The following is an 11,061-nucleotide window of genomic DNA, read 5'->3' on the forward strand; positions in this document are numbered from 1 at the left end:
TAGGAAATCAGCTGGTGCTCCAGCCCAGCGCTCAGCAACCAGTGCATTTCCCAGCCCCTAAGGAGGCCAGGCAAGAGAGGGCTGCACACAGCAACTCTGCTCATGGAGGGAGTCCCACTTCTGACCTTACCCGGGTGTGCAGGGGGCACTGTGGGAAAAGCTGGTTGAAGCTGATCCTCGCATAACCACAGGTGTTCAGTTTGCTGCTTTTTGGAGTACCGCTAACCCCATCATCACTAAAAGCAGCAAATACAAGATATTTCACATGGGTTATCTGCTGTTTAATTCTTATGAAAGCCTTCTGTCAAAGTGGCATGAAGGAGAAGTAATTTAGCCAAGTTCTGATTTCTGAAGTCCTGTACAATTGCTGAGCTATTGCAAAAGGAGAATTTGTGTGTAGCTGGAAACCATCACTAGGTAGAAGAGTTCCAGGACTTTTGTAGGGTTGGAAATGCGGTCTGCTGATAGTGGGGTCTAGGCACCCGCCTCCCAGCCCCAATCACTACAGGGCTAAATGCAAGTGAGAAGTGCTGGGCTGCCTCTGCACCCTGCGCTGGATTTTGCAGAAGGGGAAAATATCACACACCAGCACACACATCTGAAGGGGAAATGAGCATCCCTGGCGCTGCCCACATGCCTGCATGGAAGACAAGCTCCAGTGCAGAATGTTTGAACCTTTTTTCTGAAGATTTTGACCACTTGCCTAATAGTTCTGTTTTTGAAAAGTTTCCAATTATACCACATTCCACAGAAAGCAAATTAAAATGACTGTTTTCAGAAAAAAAAAAAAAGCAGCAAATATGCTAATGATTTTTCCTTACATTCTTATCATCTCATTTCACGCATTTAAACAGAAAACCTTGTGAATCTTGCTATGAAAATAATCAACAAAGAAGAAACAGCCTTCCATCTTACACCAAAACTTGGAGGGCTGAGCTTATACCATCCTGACCCAATCTGACTGAAACTGAAAACTTTTCCTCTTCCATTAATAGCTTTTCCAATTCAGCAGTTCAAAGCTGCAATCCCTCACAGCCTATGCAAGGATTTGGGATCATTTTATAAATCTGTGTGGCAAACGAACATGAAAGAGAAACTCTCCTTATGGCTGAGAACTATCCTTTCAGGGGAAAAATGTTATTAGCTTTTTAGAGAGCATTTGCAAGGGTAATTTGCAGTACAGCATCTCTTTTTATTGGCCTTGCAAGCAAGTGTTGAAACAATTTGTCTTATCATATGTGTTCACTTTGAATAGGGACCTCAAGTGAAATGCTGCTCTTGAAATAGGGAACGATGGGTTCAAAAACCAAAACTAAAAAAGGCTTATAGTATGGCAATAATTTATTTCAACAAAGAAATACTGAAAGTGAAGGAGGAAAGGAAAAAAGAAAGATAAATGAAAAAGGAAAGGAAAAGCTTCTGATTAAGTCCGTCATAACTTAAGGCAGCTATGCCAAAGCTCCCAGTTTGGTCCAACAATTTCACAGGTATTATAACAGGAGGGTAAATCACTACTCCTGGGTGTCATTTGTATTTCATTACTTCTTAAGAGTCCTCAGCCAAAACCAGATCTCTTCCATGTGAGACTCTGCACAAACAATAAAGAAACACCACCACCCACAGACAACTCACAACGTATAGCTGTAAATCAGGATTATCATCACCTGTAAGGGCCAGCAGCACAGGATGGAGGGTTTGATTTAAGGAGCACAGAGGTCAGTGGAAATCTTTCCATTCTTTCAGTGTGCTTTGACTCATGGAAGAAGCAAAGCCCCAGACCATGCCTGAAAAAAATAAGCTGTTCTCTTCCACTGAAGCCTCCAAGTCATCCCACCTTTCTCTGCGGGACAGTTCTTTGACACAGATGACTCTGAGCAAAGGGAACTGATCTCTTTTATGCCATGGCAGAACAGAATGAAGACTGGGGATCTCTAATTCTGACAGTGGCACTCCATTCTGCCAGGGTAAACAAATAACTTCTATTCTAAGGGAGGAAAAAGCTATTCTGTAGATGACTGGGACACAACACCACATTTGCAGTGAAGTTACATATCATTTGAAGTGGAAAACCAGTGAAAGCACTTTCTTCCAAATAAAATCAGTAACAAAAAAGGCTATGAAGTGTAACAAGAAATAATAAAATCAAAGGTCACAAGTTACATATGTTTCTAGTGCTGATTCTTCCCTACAGCAAAAATTCAATTTACAGATGACAGCCCTGCAAGGCAGTTTGCTAGTGTAGATCTCTTCCCCTTCTACTGGAGTTCAAGGGATTCCCAGTGGGTATAGGAGTCTGCTCCTCACAGCCTAAAATGATTTACTTGCTCAGCCACTGCAACTCTTCCGTCTCCTATCTCTGCTGCGTTTGCTGGACTAAGCAGAAACTACCCATCAATAGTACTTACACCAACTTCTTCAGTTAAATGCATTTTAATTGAAAATGCTTTTAATGGCAACGGGCTAGTTTCACTAACAAAACTGCACAAGTCCGGAATACCTGAGTTGAAGGATACAGAAAAAGTCATCCCCCAAACACCCCACAGGCCAGCAAGATGGATGTTCACCCAAGCTGTGAGTTCAAACCCATGCTTCAAATCAGAGCCCTGAACTGAAATTCCACATGTCTGAAGGGAGTACCTTAACCTCAGGACTATGAACTACTCTGGAGCGCTGTCTTTCTCTCAAGGTTAGGGTTGACTTCTGGGAGGACGGACTTTTTTTTTTTAAGTGAAAATTTCTGAAAGCTTCCCTTTTCATTCTGAATCAGAAAAAGACAAGAACAGAGGGCTGGTTTTGAAAGGTTATTGAAAAATACTATGGGCCAGCACTTCAACTTTCACAAATCAACGTGCTGGCATTTAAATCAGGGTAACCCTCTTGACTTGACTAGCTTTCAGCTTGACCCAACAGAAACAGAAATGATGTAAGCTTTTTATGTTCAATGAAAACTAAGAAGTGAATCTGATGAACAGAAGAGAACAATTTATTTCTCCAAAATCCTTGCTCTACTTAAGAAAAAGGCAGAAAGTATATTCCTTGTAAAAAAACACACATTCAATTCTTTAAAACATTTGTCCATGCAAAGCTATGGGCACAAGTCCCATATCCTTAGATAAATTTTCACTGATTTATGAGAGATTTCTGTGATGGCTTTCCCACACCTATGAGGACATTTTACTGCATGAATACTGCATATATTAAAACAAGCTGAAGTCTCCTTCACTTGATCATGACAGAATTGCCACTTATCGACTCACAGTCATAAGGTAAGCCTATTTGGCCTACTCTCATCAGCTTGGAAGGCAATGTATTTTATAATAAGACTGTCATCCACATTAACTTCAGAGGTAGAACTTGTCTCTTTTGAACTGTGTCATATAGAAAAAAATACTGAAATAAACCAGAACCTGCACAAGTATCAGTACAGGAAAAGGAAGACTGACTCAGTAAAATGAATAACCAAACCAATCTCAAATCACAGACTGTACACGATTCTCGGTGATGCTTTGGTCAGAACTATAAACTGTACATAGCAATTCCTGGCAACTTTCAGCAGCAATATAACCCCAAAGCTTACTTCCGATTCATGTAACAAGTCAAAACAAAGCATTGAAGCACATGACTACATTTTTAACCAAGCCTGGGATATACTAAGGTACGTGCACAAACTATTTCTTTCCTTCTATCATGGGTATAATCAAGACTTGATATTTGGCTGCTCTGCAGTGCTCTGTCATGTTTCCAAATGAAGATGCAGTTTATGATGTAGATGTTGCTACCATACACGTGAGTCCATCTGCTTGCTGCCAATATAACATACTTTTAAAATATTGCATAAGTACTTAATTGCAACATAAATAGGCCCATATTTAGCAAGAGCCTAGCTTTAAACATCTGAATAAGAGCTCAACAGCTCACTAAAGTCCTTAAAGGTAGCCAGGTGTTTAAGTACTAAGTTGAATCAGGGCCAAAGCCAGAATAAGTGTTGACATGCTATAATATAAAGGTTTAGTATCAAATGAATAATAAGGCCAATACAAAGCTCATTTGGCTGAATTTCACTGTCATTAAGCTACATACAAACATAGTTCCTGGAGACATCTGATCTAACAGAACTCTAAGGTCAAGTAGAATGATCACTCCCATCTATGTCAATGTGAAAACAAAATTATTGGTTTGTGAATACAAAAGTTCACTCAAGTGTAAAATTGTTTGAGATAGATTTGTCCACACACATAACAGGAACTTAAATCTTTATCTAGAAATCTGAATAAAATAAAGCTACCTATGACCCTGACAGATCTGTGATAAGAAGTATACAAGAATTCACAAAATCCTATTTAACACTTCATTTAAAACTGCAAATGACTTGATAACGATCTGGATATCTTTCTACTGTATCTCCCTTTTTCAGAGGACTTGATTACAAGGAAGAAAAATCCTTCTTTAAATGTTTCAAAGAAAACTGAATGCTGATAGAGGAACATGAGCTCTGACTTTTTTGAACGTCCATGGCATTTGTGAGATGTGTTTAATATTAACACTCTTCACATTTATTTGCTGACATGTGGCAAGCATACTAGAAATGTAGGTCTGCATCATACAAAGACCAAGTTTTGATGCAACATATATTCCTACCAGTGTGTTGCTTATGGTAGGGTGTGGGGAGTCTGCCATCACATAATGTGTCACTTTATATAAAGTAAAGTCTGGGAATTATTGAAGTCATTGTCATTTCATATCACAAAAATATCAATGTTAAATGTGCCTTTAAAACAATTATCAGTCACGTGTGTCAAGAAGCAAGAGATGAGGAATATTTCATGTGAGTAAAATGCAGATAAGTTAACTTGACAAGAACATGTATTCACTTAAGGATGGGATATGTCCCTCTTGGCATGGACATCATACTGTGCAGAATCTCCAAGAATTTAATTAGAGCTTGTAATATAGTAATTAACTACTGTATATTGAAACCTCTTTTTTTTTTTTTCCATATGGAAATGATCATGATGGAAAAAAAAAGAATGGCACTAGAAAACAAAAGCTACTGTAAATCTACAGGCATTATAAAGTGCATGGTGGGCTTTGTCCTCTCTCTGTCCTACCACTGACCTCACCTTGTACCTGACTACTTATGGCACCTTCTCTGAATTACATAAATCATGCATTAAATATTATTTATTTTTGATAGCTCTCCAAAAATAATTCCACCTCCTTAAACAAAAGATCATAGCTGCTTCACGAAGTCAATAGGGTACATTCTCCCAGTCTTTAAATAGGTATTTTCCACAACTTGTTAACCATAAGTATTATTGTTTTTATGCAGAAAATAAAAATTCATTCCAAACCTTGGACCATACATAAAATCAGACACTTGGAATCATTGAAAATGCTTCCTTTTATAATATACATCACTTAGAACTTTGTTTGGGTGCTTCTACAAGTAGCAGTTGTTTTAGTCTTCCAGAAATAGCATTATAAAGTATATAGAGTATTGAGATTTACTAAGTAATCCAGACTAAGTCAGGAAGTGGGAGTGGGCCTAAGCGGTGTTCCTACCTCCACCATCTATTCTCACGCTGAAAGCAGACCAAGTACAATAAAAAGGGAGAAACTGTTCAGCCACATGTGGCATATGCTCCCACAGGCATGTTTCCTGCTGCAGGAGAGAGGACAAGGCAGATCTGACAAGGTGATAGGCTTACCTCCCCTGTGAATCTACATTTGAACTCTGAATCTTGGAGATCTGTACGTTCAGCTCTGATCCCCCAATCAACTAGCAAATCCTGAACCTAATCTTTTACTAAGAACTCTTCAAAATTTCATGTTTATAAAAATGATATCGGGATTCAACGGACACAGAATAAAAACATAGACATATATTATTTCAGCTTGATCTTTGGGTGGGTGGGTGATCTTAACCACTTTTGTTACCATTTCTCCACCCATAAAATAGCAATAATAGTAACTTACCTCTTTGATAAAGTACTTTGAAATCTGTGAATAAAAAGCACTATGTAAAAGCTGAATTTCATAATTAGGTGTTATGATAGTTTAAGTAGTATTTGGCAAAAAATAAAGAGAATATAAAAGCATCCAAGCTCTGATTTATTGTTACTTAGTTCCTGGGGGTAGTCTTTCAGACTATCTTTGCCTTCTTCACTCAGCTGTAGTAAGCTTAAACCCAGCATTAGAGAAAATGAATGTTAATATGCTCAGGATAAAGGCACCTCCCAAGCATTTGCAGACATGATGGTGAGACAAACTTACCACAGCTTCATAGTTTGCTATGTGCCAACTGAGCCTAACTTCCTGTGGGAATGCTCTCAGGCTGTTGCAACTGCCTTGGAAAATCTTTACACTGTGGTAACTCGATCACTTGGAAAAAGTAGCTTTTGCCCCAGTTTCCAATGCCAGAATTGTCATTGATTGTAGAGACTTAATTCACAGTTGTTCTTCTGGGATGGACGCACTTCAGCTTCTACTTGTCCTTTGAAATAAAGTCAGGACAGACTTTTTGTTGGTAGGTGAAGAGTTAAAACCAAAATGCCCACCCCATGTCCCCATGCTGCTTCCTAGGACTCTCTGAACATTTGCCTGAGCCTTGGACACTCACTCCCACCCCACAGCCATTGCGAGGTCTCCTCAAGGTCTGCAGGGTGGTTCAGGCCCCTGCGCTCCCCCCAACAGCTCTTCCCACCATCAAGGAGGGAAGGAGAAAAGCCATCAGGGACATGTCAGCTGGAGCAGACATCTGCAGCCATCTGGCCCCACCCTGACCAGCAAATAGGGGCCAGGGCTGCTCTTTGGTTAGTGGCTGTGTGGCTAAATGCTCCTTCCTGCCCCTGAACAGGGTATACTCGCCAGGAGCAGTGCCTGGCCTGCCTGCGGTAACTGCAAAACCACTTCTAAGCCTTGTTGGTATAAAGACTGTTGAGCCTAGGCCAAAACTATGCCACCGACTGCTCCAACAGTGTGCAGAGAAAGCAGCATGTGGCGGCCTGACTGGGTGGCTGTGGCACAGCTCTGGGGGGTGCAGGGCCCTCCATGCCAGCTGCTGGGCCATGGTGGCTTCGAAACATGCACATGAAGAAAGCTGAGGGTGTTTGGAAGGACCTGCTACTAATGTCACCTCACCACCATCTCACACTTCAAACCTCATCTCAGATCACCGGGGGGGGAGGCCTCACTCGTACAACCTTGTCCTTCCAAAATTCCAATTGCTTGATCTCTTGGTGACTTGGTTCCACCTCCCTATCTTCCTCTTTAAGTGCAGTAAATGACATTTATTGAGTCCAGCAAAGGGCCCCGCAGCCTACAGACCAGAAGCATTTCAGTGCAGGACCTGGGAAGGGGCAGCATGTATAGAGAGCTCTGGAGAAACCTCTTCTCTGCACGCTATCAGCTGGCCACCCCTCATCAGAAGGTATGACCTAAACCCTGCCTTTGAGACTTCCCTGTCCGCTCCTTTGGTCCTCTGGAGGACAACAAGGACATCCCATCCTCAGAGATTAATGCTTCAGGTAACTCAGCTGACTTGGGTCACAACTCTCCCAGGTCTGTGTTGTAATCCTTCAGCTAATGCTACAGCACAATGGCCTTCCCATCCCCAACATAATCCAACTTTCTTCCACGTCAGGAGAAAAAAAAAAAAAAAAGAAAAAAAAGCTACCCCCCCTCTAATATTAGGAAAAAAAAAAAAAGATTGTACAAGAAGGTAATATATTTCTGATGTTTCCTTCAAGGATCACAACCACAGCCGCTCCCTCTCCTTCACATCAAAAGATAATCCTCCCACCTCCTCCTTGTACACATTCAAGTTCTCCAGACTCTTCCTCATTACATAAGGAACATGCATAATCCTTCTCCTCCCACAGAACATCTCAAGGAACACAATCCTCCTCCTCCCCCTCAGTTGCATGAAGTTTAATCCCAACACTGCTAACACTACTGGCTCAATAGCCATCAGCACAGTGAGAAGAAAAGGAACAAAGCACAAACTCTGAACTGGCTTAAACTATATCCTCATATGTATGATGACTTGTTTTCTACTCAGCCTTCATATTCTGCTTCATACCTGCAATTAAAAACAACTTTTGTGTATGAATTCTGTCTTTTTCTTTTTTTCTTTTTGTATTTAGTGAGGGATGAGAGAAAAACTGGGTGTTGTTCTTTTATTAGTGAATACAGGGTTTTGTTTTGTTTTGTCAGTGGCATTTTATGGCCATATTTTACAGACAAGTTCATGGCAAGTTCAGAGGAAAGAAATTTTCAAAGAAAATCTAGCACAAAGCATTGTGGGGAATGATATGGAAAGATGACAAAATGATGATAAACAATGAAAAAAAGAAATAATTAACTGGGTTGAAACACTGCATCAGTATTTATCACATTGTTAACTTTTCTTAGGAAAAATGCTTTATTGTCTGCAGTTTTAGAAAGAGATCTTAACCCAGGCTATGAAGCAGAATGCTGCACATATAATGGCTTTGAAACATAATTTTACATATATATAGAAAAAAAAAAGAAAATGGCAAGTATGTCTCTATGAGATAAGACTTTCAGAACAAAATATAATACATGGAAATCCTTTCTTGAAGTGCTTTGTGGTCTCAAGGAGGTAGGAAACTTGAAACAGTAGAGTTAGAGTAAACACAAGTCTAAACAAGGTGTGAAAAACTGGGGCACAGGCAGAAACAAAAACTGAAGAAAGCAGCTAAGAGAAGTGAGGGAATGGCTCACTTGACAGTGAGAGAGAAGTTACGTGGACATGGCTAATCAATTTCCAGTTACTTTAATAACTCAGTTGCAAATAAATAAAGGTCTATGCCCACCATTTAGAAAGGATAGCAAGAAAATTAAGAGTAAGTGGAGAGCTGGGCACTAAGAACTCCTAGATCTAATTCCAGTCTGTGTATGTCAAACTGGTTAAGACATACCATCTCTTAGACCAATTCCCTTCATGCCTAAATGGGTGATAATATTTTCTTCTTTTGTGCTATCAAGATGAATTAAGTAAATTATACTAATTAAGGCTACCTCACTGTCCTCCTACAAATCTTCTGGCAAGGCTCCTTCCTTGCCTTGATGTCTACAAAGGATATATTGACTGCTGGGCAGCTGGTGCACTAAGATATTTGCCTATGTTAGATATGTCTACATTAGCAAGCAATTTGGTGCAAGAGGTAGAAAAGCAGATCGTAGCAGTTGATGTTAGGGTGTCTATATCTGAATTATCTGTTGCTCATGGATTAGATTCATCCCTTTCACCTGCACTAAATGTCCTCACCATGTCTATAGTTCAAATTAGTTTCAAGGGACCAACTACTGGTTTAGACCCCTATATTTCCATCAGCGCCTAGAGCACCTTGGGTATGTTTCTGGAAAAGAGCCTCCACTTTATTTTCCTCCAGCAGAATCTAGTTCAACACAAACCAAAACCCTTCTTCAAACCATGCTGACAGGATAAGTAAAGACAACGAGGGAGATTTTCTTCAAAACCACACCACTGCTCCAGATTAAAATGCTAATATGTGAGCAACTAATGCTGACTAATAGTATATCTATTTTTTTTTCTCTTGCATTTGCTGTATCTCCTTATCTATATCCTGTTTTTTTGTTGGTGGTGGTTTTTGTTTGTTTTTGGTTGTGTTTTTTTTTTTTCCTAATCTTCAAGATACGTTCAAGTTCCATACCATGTAAGGTTTCATTGGTGAAGTCACTCTATGAAGACTGCTCCTGGCTGCAGTTTACAAGGATTCACAAGCAGCTGTAATGGCACAACTTAAAGTACAAATGATCAGGGTGCAAAAGGCAGAAAGAAATTTCTGGTGCTAGCCATTTTAAACCACTTTTGCCAATTCAGTGTGGACTGGCCTAGGGCAGTATATGTTTTGGACAGTACTTAACGCAATCAGGTCTTACTCCATTATGTGGTTCCTGTCATAATATCTTTACTCAAATGCCAATACCATATTGAAAAATCATTTTGTTCAGAGTCTGCATTGTAAAAATAATTTTCTCAATAATAATGTATTTAAATATTTGTGGTAATGATTTGTCTTATTTATGCCAGTACATTTTATCTCCCAACTTATTATCCACATGAGAGGACGTTTACCTGCCAATATAAACTCTGTTGTAGAGTTTAACCTATCTGTCGAAGGAACTGATAACGTTTAGAATTGTTTCAAGTATACTCAGCTGTGTTCCATTTTGAATGTGAAACAATTACTTGGAAGCGACTGTAGAAGACATTTGTTGAAAGTGTTTAGTAAGTACAGAAAAAGGATAACATCTTGATACAGGCCAAACAATACCAGAAGTAGGAAGACTTCAACTTTGTTGTTACTGAGGGTTTTTTTACTGCAAGAGGTGGAGACTTCTTTTCTTCATGTAAAAAATCACTCAGAAATCAACAATAATGAGGAGTTTGTTCACGAAAGTAACTTCGAGCACCAGGAAAGTCAGTCTTCTTCGGTTACTTATAACCAGTGAAGAGAAAAAAGCTTATTCAAGAAATAATTCAGAGCACCTAAACTAAAAATTATGTCTGAATCACGCTCTACCCACATCCTTCCCTACTAAGAAAGAAACAGATGAAGACAGCCTTAAACTGGCCTTTCTGAATAACCCCTCATTGTAAAGTGTTCCCCTATACATAAACTCTTTAACCAGAAGATTTAAAATACATTGTTTTATTTTGAACTCTTAGTGCCAGATCTCACTGAAATATTCTCAAATTTTAACATTTCAATTGGACTTGCCATTAAAAAATTTTCAGTAACTCTTCAAAGTAGAAACATTTCAGCTTTGAGAGGTATTGATTTGGATCCAATTGTAGAATAATGTTTTAATTTATCAATATTCTTGTGGACTCCTTCTACTGATGCTCACTTAAGGTCCGCATATAATGAGTCTGCCTTCACACTTATCAGGACAAAAAAGATGAGTGGCTTTGTACAAATAAGGATAAGGTCTTGCTCACTCAGCATGCGTAGTGATAAGCAGGCAGCAATACTATGCCTCTAACTCTTTGAAATATTAGAGGATTTTTTG

The 11,061-nt window shown here is 39.4% G+C and overlaps 1 protein-coding gene across 1 annotated transcript in view; it reads right to left on the bottom strand.

Moving 5' to 3' along the window:
• The window catches only part of SOX5 (SRY-box transcription factor 5), a 569,059-nt gene extending 562,566 nt beyond the window's left edge, over window positions 1-6,493 (bottom strand). The window contains exon 1 of the mRNA XM_083818461.1: window positions 6,274-6,493. The gene's annotated coding sequence lies outside the window, so the exon portion shown is untranslated. The remainder of the gene's footprint in view (window positions 1-6,273) is intronic.
• Between the last annotated feature and the right edge of the window lie 4,568 nt (window positions 6,494-11,061).

The sequence above is a fragment of the Anser anser genome (genome assembly GCF_964211835.1).
Source record: "Anser anser genome assembly, chromosome: 1".
Taxonomy (NCBI): domain Eukaryota; kingdom Metazoa; phylum Chordata; class Aves; order Anseriformes; family Anatidae; genus Anser; species Anser anser.